Source organism: Gracilinanus agilis, chromosome 4 (genome assembly GCF_016433145.1).
Source record: "Gracilinanus agilis isolate LMUSP501 chromosome 4, AgileGrace, whole genome shotgun sequence".
In the NCBI taxonomy this organism is placed as follows: domain Eukaryota; kingdom Metazoa; phylum Chordata; class Mammalia; order Didelphimorphia; family Didelphidae; genus Gracilinanus; species Gracilinanus agilis.
The window spans coordinates 507,459,349-507,469,309 of NC_058133.1; the positions used below are offsets into that span (position 1 = coordinate 507,459,349).

Consider the following 9,961-nt stretch of genomic DNA (forward strand, 5'->3'; position numbering starts at 1 on the left):
CCCAGCTCCGCCAACGACAAAGGCGCGCGCTCCTCCCAGCTACCTTCCCGCCAGAGCGCGCGCAGAGCGAGGGAGGCGGTTGTGACGCCACTTCCTTCCTTTTCCTCACCGTGCGAGCGCGCGCACGTCGGACCCTGGTCGACGTAAAAAGGCCCTCCGTCACTTCCGGCGCTAGTAGAGCGGGACGCCGAGGCGGTGGCGGGAGGTCAGTCTGCAGCGGGCGAGGCGGCGGTGGTGGCAGCGAGTAGCTGAAGCGGCGGCGACAGCAGCAGCAGCGGCGGCAAATCCAGCAGCGGCGGCGGCAGGACAGGGCAGCGAGGCAGCCCCGCAGCAGCATGAGCGACAGCGGCGAGCAGAACTACGGAGAACGGGTACGTGGAGGCGGCGGGGCGGGCGGGCGGGTCGTAGCCGTTGCGGGAGGCCGTTAAAGATGGCGGCGAGCGCGAGCTGGGGCCGGGCCGGGGGGAGGGGGGGAAGGTGGAGGGGATACTCCGCAGCCATCTTGGGCCCCGCGCCGCCGCCACTGCCGCCGCCAAGGGCACAAAATGGCGGCCGGGCTGGGGGGCGGGCGGAGGATGCTGAGCCCGGAAGAGGGGCCGCACATGGCCCCGGATGTGGAGGCCCCGTTAGAATGTGAGCTCCTCGAGGGCAGGGCCTCGTTGGGGCATTTGCTTGACTTTGTGCCCCCCAGCGCTCGGCACAAAGCGGGCGCTTGATGAAGGTCTGACCGTGGAGGAAGCGGAATCCAGGCATTGCCTGACTCGGTTGGGAGGTCGGGGAAGGTGGATGTTGACTCTCCCCGGGCAGGGCACTGTGGGAATCAGTGCTTGATTGGAGTCAGGAGGTACAGGTTCGATTCCTGAACTCGGGCGCAAGAAACCTGAACTAGCTAAAATGTTCCCTAAAGCCCTGGCCTCCTCCGTATATTACAAGGGAGTTGGTCCCATCCGTGACCCCAAATCCAGTTCTCCTTACTCTTACCCAGCACGCATAGAATATAGAGGAGGATGACTTGCCAAATTCCTGGCTTGGTAGTAAGGGACTGCGAGGACCAGACACTAAATTTAGAGGGAGTTTTTGTCCTACACCAGGTTGTCTCCTAACAAGAGGGGAAAAGATGCCAGGAATCCCTCCTGGGATGCACTCCCTTCCCCCAAAGTAATTATAATCCTCCCTGGAGTTGCATCTTAATTTCCCGAAGCTGCAAAGGCCCTCAATTCCCACCCGGGGGAGAGGTGGAGCCATGGGTTTGGGAAGCACTGTTAGGTACAATAAGCTATCCGAGGACAAGCTCTAAGACCCTCTTTTATTGAAGCTACTGTGGCCCTCCTTTCCGTTTCCCTTTAGCTTGTGGATGTTCATTGGCCCACTTTCTGTGGAAGTATTTTTTTTTCCCTATTTGCCCACTCATTTCTTTGAAGACAAATCTTAAAGTCAAATATATAGGAATAAAAATATTTCTTAATGCAGTAAGAATACACCCCAAGTATTCTTAACAAATGAGGCAAAACACATACGTGGGTTTGGACTCTACTTGATAATTAGCTTTATGATCCCCATTCTGTTCACGTCCTCATTTACAATTGGGAGATGATACAGAGCCCTTCCCAGTCTACAGTCTAACCTAGGTGGAGGTGTGAGTTGTTGATAGTAGCCATGTAATGATCATCAAGGCATTTACTTTGGGCCTCAGTTTCCTCATTTGGGCCTAATCTTTGACTAGCTGCCTCACAGGGTTGATATGGGAGAGGAGGAGTTAATTGTTAGTACTAGGTTAGGGCTTCAGTGACCACCTTTGCAAGAGGGGCCTTTCCGTCGGGCAAGCTTTGACCAGCTCAGCCCCTTGCCCATTTAGTTGCAAGGAACATGAATGACTTATAAAAGATTCCGTAGAAGCTGCCTCCTTTGAAGTAGACCATTTCAGGGGCAAAAAAGTCTCACTGTGTAATGTCTCCAAAATTGCTCTTCATGTTAAGGACTGTAAATTTTTCGCTTTGTAGGCATTGGTGGCAGGAATATACACCATGAGCTGTTTTATTCAAGCATATTCATTAACTGGCAATATAATACTAAGTGCTGTTTCTTTAATTGATGGACAGCCCATTGAAAGAACCAGTGTTTTAAGGTTAATCCTAAATCCTAGGACCTTAATTGTAATCACATTTCTTTTAGTATGTACTAGGCACTGGGATATGATTGATTGATTGATTTTTAATCCTTGGTGTCTACAGCTTAGATTTCTGGAAGAGACCTTAGGAGTCATATAGTCCAAAACAAATTGAGGTAAAGTCAGATTGACTTGGGATTTGATTCCAGGTCTTTTAGCTCCAAACTCATTGCTTTGTTTTCAACTGTACTGCTGTGACTATTCTGAAAGTGTGGCAAAGTTGAATCAGTCTGGTGTGAGCCAGTAGAATCATCTTTGATGTTCATAGCACTTAATTGATTTTTATTTTTGTTGGGAATTTTTCCCACTGGAAGTAGGTAAAATGTCAGTGGGTTTTTGTACCTAATTTTTCTTTTTAAATCAGCTTGTGAACTTTTGTACCTATGATTCGCTTCTAGTTGGATGCTAATAGCTAACTGCTATTGTAAGTAGACAGGTCATTATATTGGGTATGGAAAGTAAATAACATTTGTTTCTCCAGTTTGTCCCACATTGACATAGCTACATAGTATGTAGACCCAATTGTTATTGTTTAAAGGAATTGTTGCTTAAAATGTCTTCTCTTTTCCCCCCAAAGTCCTTTAAGGTTGGGGGATTATAAAAACCTGCCCAGAGACCTTTAAATTGAAATTCCACTTAAAAATTTTACTTGGGGGAAAAAAAGTTTTGACTCAGTGACTAATTAGAACAAGATTGTGGTGTTTCATATGTAATTCATGTGAAGTTACCATCCCACACATAAAAAATTTAAGTACCTTTTTTTCTGATAGATTGTCTGGTGGGTAGGAAACTGCTGAAATGGCAAGCATAGTAGCCTAATAGAATATAGCTGTCACATAGGAAATCTTTGACACTAGGAAGGCTGCACATTCAATTGAATCAGTGCATTTTTTTATAACTTTAATAGAAAAAAATTTCACCTTATGCTCTTTAAGGATAAAAAATGCATGAAAGTGTAGTGTTATCACTTGATGGCATTTGGTCCTTAAGGGCATTCCTAAATTTTACTCCTAGTATTAAGTTCTTTTGCTGGAGTTTCAAAATGAAATAGAGTTGTTGACTGCCATTTCTGCAGTCGGATTTTGAGTCAGTGGGGAAAGTACTGGATTTGGAAGAGGAGTTGTTCACATTCCTCCCTGATTGTGAGTTGAGAATATTGCTTAGTAGTCTCACTGTTTTGTTTACTTAATTAAGTGGGGTGAGGAGTTTAAACTACATGAGGTCTTTCCCTTGCAGCTCTACTCTAATTGTGAAGAAGATGAGAGCACTTTTTTCCCTCTAGAGTTAGGTTTCTTGGAATAACATTGCCAAACTTCTAGACTCTTTAACTTCAGCCCACTCCCTTCATTTAGTCTTTTAATATGAATTTGGCAGGTCCTAAATTAGATGGAGAGACAAACACAGATTGTCTAGAGTGTTGGTTCTCAAAGGAAACTTAGTAAATCAAGTTCTTATGGAATAACTACTGAGTTGTCACCTCAGGAAATACTGAGATTCTAAAAGTAGATTACATGCAAAGAGAACTAAGAAGAGTAGGAAGCTCTGCACCTAGAAGAGGCTTTCTCCTAGCTTCAAATTTTGCCCATTTAGCATCTTCTCTAAAGCCTGAGAAACCAATATAAAATCATTGTCTTTAAAGTAAAAAATAGGTTTCTGGGGTTATCCCAAGGGAAGAGCCTGCAGTTTCTTAACCTCATCCCTGTAGAACCATGAAATACAGTATTTTCATATATTGGTTTAGGGTATACTCCTCAGTTGGACACCAAAGAGTGTGATTCATTGTATAATAACCAAACCCCACAAGGGTTGTCATCAAATTTGCCTGCAACAAAGGCACCTAGATGCCCACTTACTTGATACTGTTCTTATGTTAAAGCCCAAATGTCAGCATTATGAATCAACTCCAGCTTTTGGTTTTCATGGAACTAGTTAATAAGGTTAGCAAAATGTTTCTTCTTGAATGGGGGGGGAGACTTTTGTTCCTCAGTTTATTTCTTCACCAAGGACTTATTCTTTTGAGTCTTCTCAGTTTTTTTTAGTGAGTCAAATAGGTCGGTTTTATAAATTTTTTTTAGCTCAGTGTTAATTATATGGTTTATGGTTCTTCAAACAGCTTGCTTATTGATATTTTCTAAAATTTCCCTTCCTTTTTTAATAACCTAATTAATGACCCATTATTATTCTTCACTTAATATTTGTGTTGCTTTTATTTTCTTCTTGAACTTGACAGGATATATATTTTAATTTCTTTTAAGATGCTTAACCAGTCAAATGCAAAATCTTGATTCTTCAAGTTATCTCAGAGCCTCAGGATTCCTACTACAGTTTGGCCCTTTCACTGAAAAGCATATTTATTAAGTTATAGTAGAAAGTTGGGAGGAAATAATAGAAATGAAGATACTAGGGAAGAGGTTGTTGGCAGGAACAAGACATTTGGGCAGACTTGATTCAGACAGTGAATTTGAGGGGGGAGGAGGAAGATTAAAATGGCTACTGTAGTGATAGATGGTCATTGACCACCCTTGTTAACATTGATTAATTGATTGAACACACTAGTTTCTGTACTTGTAGGCAAACTGCAGGTGAATGAAACTAAAGGAAATGTTGTGTATCCCCCAAGAATACTTTGTAGCTGAGGTTTTCTATGGACAAAGCCAGCTGTTAGTAGGCAGCTCTCTAAGCCCAAGGCTGCTTTCCATTTCTCTGCATCTAATTGCCATGAGTAGACTAACATGGAGTTAAGTGAAATTGACCTTACACAAACTAATGGATTTCTAGCCTTAAAATTCTTCCTTATGATGAATCAAATGAGGTAGAAGATTGAAAGCTCCATTTTCTTCTTGCTTTATTCCCACTAGAGATGTTATCCCATTGTAATAACCTTTCAGATGCATTTCACTACTCACTACTCTCTTCTCTCCAGGCTTAATGTTAAACTTTTGCCCTTCTGTCCTGTTTTCCCACACTAACACTTCTCTAGTTCCAGCAGTTTCTATTCTGGAAGCATAGCACTTCATCCCCGTTTTTTTAAGAATGTTGGAAGTGGCATTGTAGTCATTTTTCTGGTGCCTGACACCATAATTCAGGGTAGAATATTAAATAATTGCAAATAGTATGGTGCTGCAAAAACTTTCTGGTTGAAATAAGTTTCTTTTTTAAAAAAACAAAAACAAAAACATTTAAAACCCCATCATAAAGTACCTGGACAGCCAGTGATAATTCTTCTGGTCGCTCAGTCTGGAAATGAAGTCTGACAGTTTAACTGAAATAAATGAAAATGTCAAGGTAAGTAACTCTGCTGTCTTTGTAAAAGATAGAAGGGAAGGCCTTAGATTGGGTACATTGTATGACACTCACCTTGGTGCCTACTCTCCAAATATCTTAATCCACCCATTGGAAAAGAGGGAGAGACATTTGTTGCTCAGTTTGAGTGGTGCTGCTGAAAGAAGAGGAGAACAAAACTATAGTTGCAAAGTTTCCATGAAAACTTGATTCTCGTTCTTTTAATGAAAAATAAAATTTGTCATCCTGTTAACTGTTGGTGACAAGAGTTGTGATATTTAGGGAGTTTGGTATAAACCTTTTTATCTGCCCTGTTTATAGCTCTTGATGTGGGTGTGCCATTTATTCATTTTGTCATCACTTAGTCCTTAGTCTGTGCAGTTTTCAAATTAAAAGTTCTTTGTTAATTAACCTTTTCTTTACTCTGGCAAATTTGGGTCCTCAAAATATGTTGGTGTTTTTTTGTTTTTGTTTTTTTTGGCTTCAGTGTATTTGTAGTGAAAGGTTAAAGTAACTTCTGCATTAATTTGGACCGTTATTTCAAAATATGGTAGTTCTGCAGTTTTCTAAGGAGTGGTTGCTATTTCTGGGAATGTTGAATGCTTCAAGACTATAAAGTTAAAAGTTAGTGATATTGTGCCAGCCTGCAGGATGGGTTCGGGATGTTTTTTGTTTTGTCCCCTCCCCACCCTTGCAAATAGGGTCACAAACGTAGCATCTCTGCTTGTGACCATAGGGTTAGTTTGTTGGCTCAGTGTTTATTTACTTCTCTATTTCCAAGGATCTGGGAATGTACTACCTGAGCAATGATCTTTTCAAGAGAGAGTTGCTGTAGCTCAACAATTGGGGTGGCCAGTCTAGAGCCTCTTTTCCCTTCAGAAGCCTTTCCAGCTTGGTAGACCTTGCCAGAGCTATTGGTTGCTAATATAGCCCTCAGGACCACCATGCACAATGGGACATCACAGAAGGACTTGAGTGGAAGAAAGGGTTTTTAAGTCTTCTATCTGTGGGATCCTCCAAGAGAACATTAATATGGAGAACCAATTGTTTTCAGATTTCAATTTTTTAAGACAACTTGATAGAAATGATAGCCATTAACTTTTCCTTCTTCACCCAATTGAAAGTCAGTTTTAAATTGCCTTATGAATATTTAGCTTTGTGGACTTGTACATGCCAATGGGTTGAAAAAAGCCATTTGTGGCAATTACTTTTTCCTTTTTAATATTAGTGGCATGGACTTGCCCTACTGATCTTGCTAAATACGTTTCTTATAGTCATTAACCCTAAAAACATTTTATAGTCATTAACCAAATGAACAGTGAACAGGATAGAATAAGCCTACAATTGGCATAAATTGCTACAATTTGGTCATATGGAATTGGGTATAAACATCTGGTATCAACCATAAAAACTAGAAGTGTCAAGTTGAACAGGTATCAGAACTCTAGATAGAGACCAGTGAAGTACAATGCAGAAGGGCTTTTCATTACTGATCAGGACACATCCAGAACTGATCCCTTTATCCACCTCTGCGTCTACTCCCATCAGTCAAGTGCCGAAGAGGAAAGGTGCTTGGGCCTTCTGATTCCATGATTACGCTTGGGATTCTGCATATGAGCTGCCTTCCCCATTTTTATGTCAACTCTTCTAAAACAATTACTTGTAGTTCAAGTTTTGTAAAAGGTGAAAACTATCCCTTAAACATAAACTCTTAAAAAATTATCCTGGACTAAAACTAAAATACCATAAACTGAATTGAAGTTTTGAAGCTCAGTTAAAGTGCAGTAGTATTTTTATTGCTTGTGTCTTAATCCATGAAACATGACTTTGTGTGATGGCATTATTTCATTGCCTTTGTATAAAAATAAAATTTTTTTCTGAAAATAGTGTAGTTAATATTTTTTCAGATAAACTTAGATGATATGACAGATTAATAAGAGCTTTTTAGCTCATTTGTTTTTTAACTCGATGCTAAGTAAGGTTGCACTGTTTCCATGATGATGGCATCATTTGATGATGCTAACTAAATTATATTCCAATATTCCAGAGTGCTTATAATACTTTATTGAGTCATAGTTTGATGCACCTAAATTTGAGAAATAACATTTTTTTCTCCATTGCCAATTTAGTTTGATTTTTCCACTTCTTTATATTTAGTGCCTTTTAAAAATAATATTAGATGCTTATGGGGGAAAATGTCCATTTAGGTTTCTTTGAAACTGTTGGGGGTGGGGTTTGTTGTTTTAATCTTTAGAATAAATTTTTTGAAATAATAACTTGTTGGGTTCAGGGTTGCTCTGCTCTTTATGGCTGTTCACATACAGTAATTGGTTAATGTAAAACAGTCTCTAGTTTTGCTTTTCTTTTTTTCTTTTGGCTATTTTTAGTTCTGTAATTACTATCAGTTTTCACAGAACATGCAGTGTAATTGATCAGACCATTTAATATTTGTTTTGTTTTTTCAATAATGAGGTTAGCTAACAAATTTTAAATTAAAGAAATTTTCAGGGGTGGGGTCAAGCAATAATATCCCAATTTTTCAGATGCAGTGATATCATTTGATTCCTTTAACCAAAGTCCTTAAATATGCAGTGCAAAAATAATGGAATTTAAATGAGTATTAAATAGTTCAGGTTACAATAAATACGAATTATTTAAGCCCTGAATGGTTGTCATCAGCTGTACAGATGAATTAGACTTATTCCTGTGTTCCTGCATTCAGAATGTCACCTTGACTAGAGATCGTGCTTGATACAGTCTTTTGACATCTGAACATTTTCTTTATTGATATCTAAATAAATTTCACATTTGGTCACCTTGACAGGACTTTAAATGTTAATGAACAGCAAACGTTCAATTGTATACTTCATGTTTAGTACAGGGAGAAGTAACTTATCAGAAGCACAGGCTGAGTTGACAATTTTAGAACCAGTTGAAAACCAATGTGTCAGTTTTTTGAACTGCATATTCTAGTTCTTAAAAATCCAAACCAAAAAGAAAAAACAAAAAGGCTTTTTTTTCTAGTTTCAGTTTTGGCACTAGATTTTTATCCTGGAGTTTTAAAATATTCTTCATCCTGTTCTTTTTCTATTAAGGTTAATGTTGAAGAAGGAAAATGCGGAAGTCGTCATTTGACAAGTTTTATAAATGAGAATTATTTGAAGCTCAGGAATAAGTGAAGCTGAAATTTGAAAAAAAAAGAATGCATGCTAATTATCAGACCAGAAGTCCCACTTATAGAATATTGAGCAGTTTGTGTGAAGTGGGGAAGATGAAAGAAGTCAGAATTTGAAACGGAAGAATGAAGAAAAGAAATAAAAGTGAAGTTAAGCTAAGAAGTAATCTGGAATGAGAAAGCACTACGCTAAGTACTCACTAGTCTGTTTCTGTGTCCCTGTGTATATTTTGCTAAGCGTGCATGCGTGGTCTGCGGCCCAGGGAGAGGCCAAGTAGGGCCGAGCCTGCCTCCACCAGGGGGAGCACTTTGATTGGGCAGCTTTAATGCCAACTGCCCTGACCAATGATGGAGGTATGAGCTCTGATGCTATTACTAGCTGAATACCCAGGCCAGGAAGGGGCTTTGGCTCCTCCTCCCCACCACTGACCCCACACACACTCCCTCCTCCCATGAAAACCTGGGCTTTAGGACCTTAGGAGCAGGGAAGGTGATTACGACTACACCACACTTGGGCACTTAAAAGCCAAAACCATGTATAGAGTTTTTCTTGTTAGTTTTAGCCAAAGTTGAATTGAAGGAAAACCACCAAAAAATTTACATAAACTAAGAATAAGCACCTTTTGTTCCTTATGATCTGTTGTATTTTCTTTGCATCAGTATTTTGGTGGTCTCATTACTTTCTTGTCTTTCCAGATTTTATCTTATTAGCATCACCCTTTTACAGACCTGATTCCAATGTTGTGCACAGTCTCTTTGAAATTTCTTAGGTCTGTCTCCTGTGTATAGACCCTAGACCTGAGCAACAAAATAAGTCTCCTTGAAAATTCCCTACTTATTATTCACTGTCATCCTCAACCTTTAGTGAGTAAGGGGCAAGGGAATAAACAAGTAGACAGGAACCTAGTTCTGAGGCATAAATGCCTGTTCAGTGTTCAAACTCATTTTGCAGTGTCCTTAGTCATCCCAGCATCAGCTTTGAAATGATAGATTTTATCATGTAGGGTGTCCTGATCTGATCTAGTATCCAGCCACAGCTTGACTTGGCTGGTGCAGCTGATTTATTGGTTTCCCCAGTTCTTCCTTGTTCCCCTTACTACTTTGCCCCTACCCATCTGGGGAAATCCACCAAAAAACCCTTTTTTCATTCTCAAATGTGGGTTGCAGCAGTTAGAAGGTTAAAACTTGTTAGCCAGAACAAATAATAAACTCGTTAGTTTCTGTTGGAGAGTGCAGCCACCGTACACCCTTTCAGAGTGCCTGCCTGCCCAACAAATGTTTTCCTGCCCTCTTGGGAAAGGCAAGGGGATAATTTTCCCTAAGCAAAATTCAAATAG

The 9,961-nt window shown here is 40.1% G+C and overlaps 1 long non-coding RNA gene across 1 annotated transcript; it reads left to right on the forward strand.

The window, feature by feature from the left end:
- Positions 1 to 127: 127 nt before the first annotated feature.
- On the forward strand, positions 128 to 8,771 carry LOC123244664. The gene is made up of 2 exons (XR_006506085.1): positions 128 to 371; positions 8,545 to 8,771. It is a non-coding gene; the product is annotated as an uncharacterized LOC123244664 (long non-coding RNA).
- Positions 8,772 to 9,961: the final 1,190 nt, after the last annotated feature.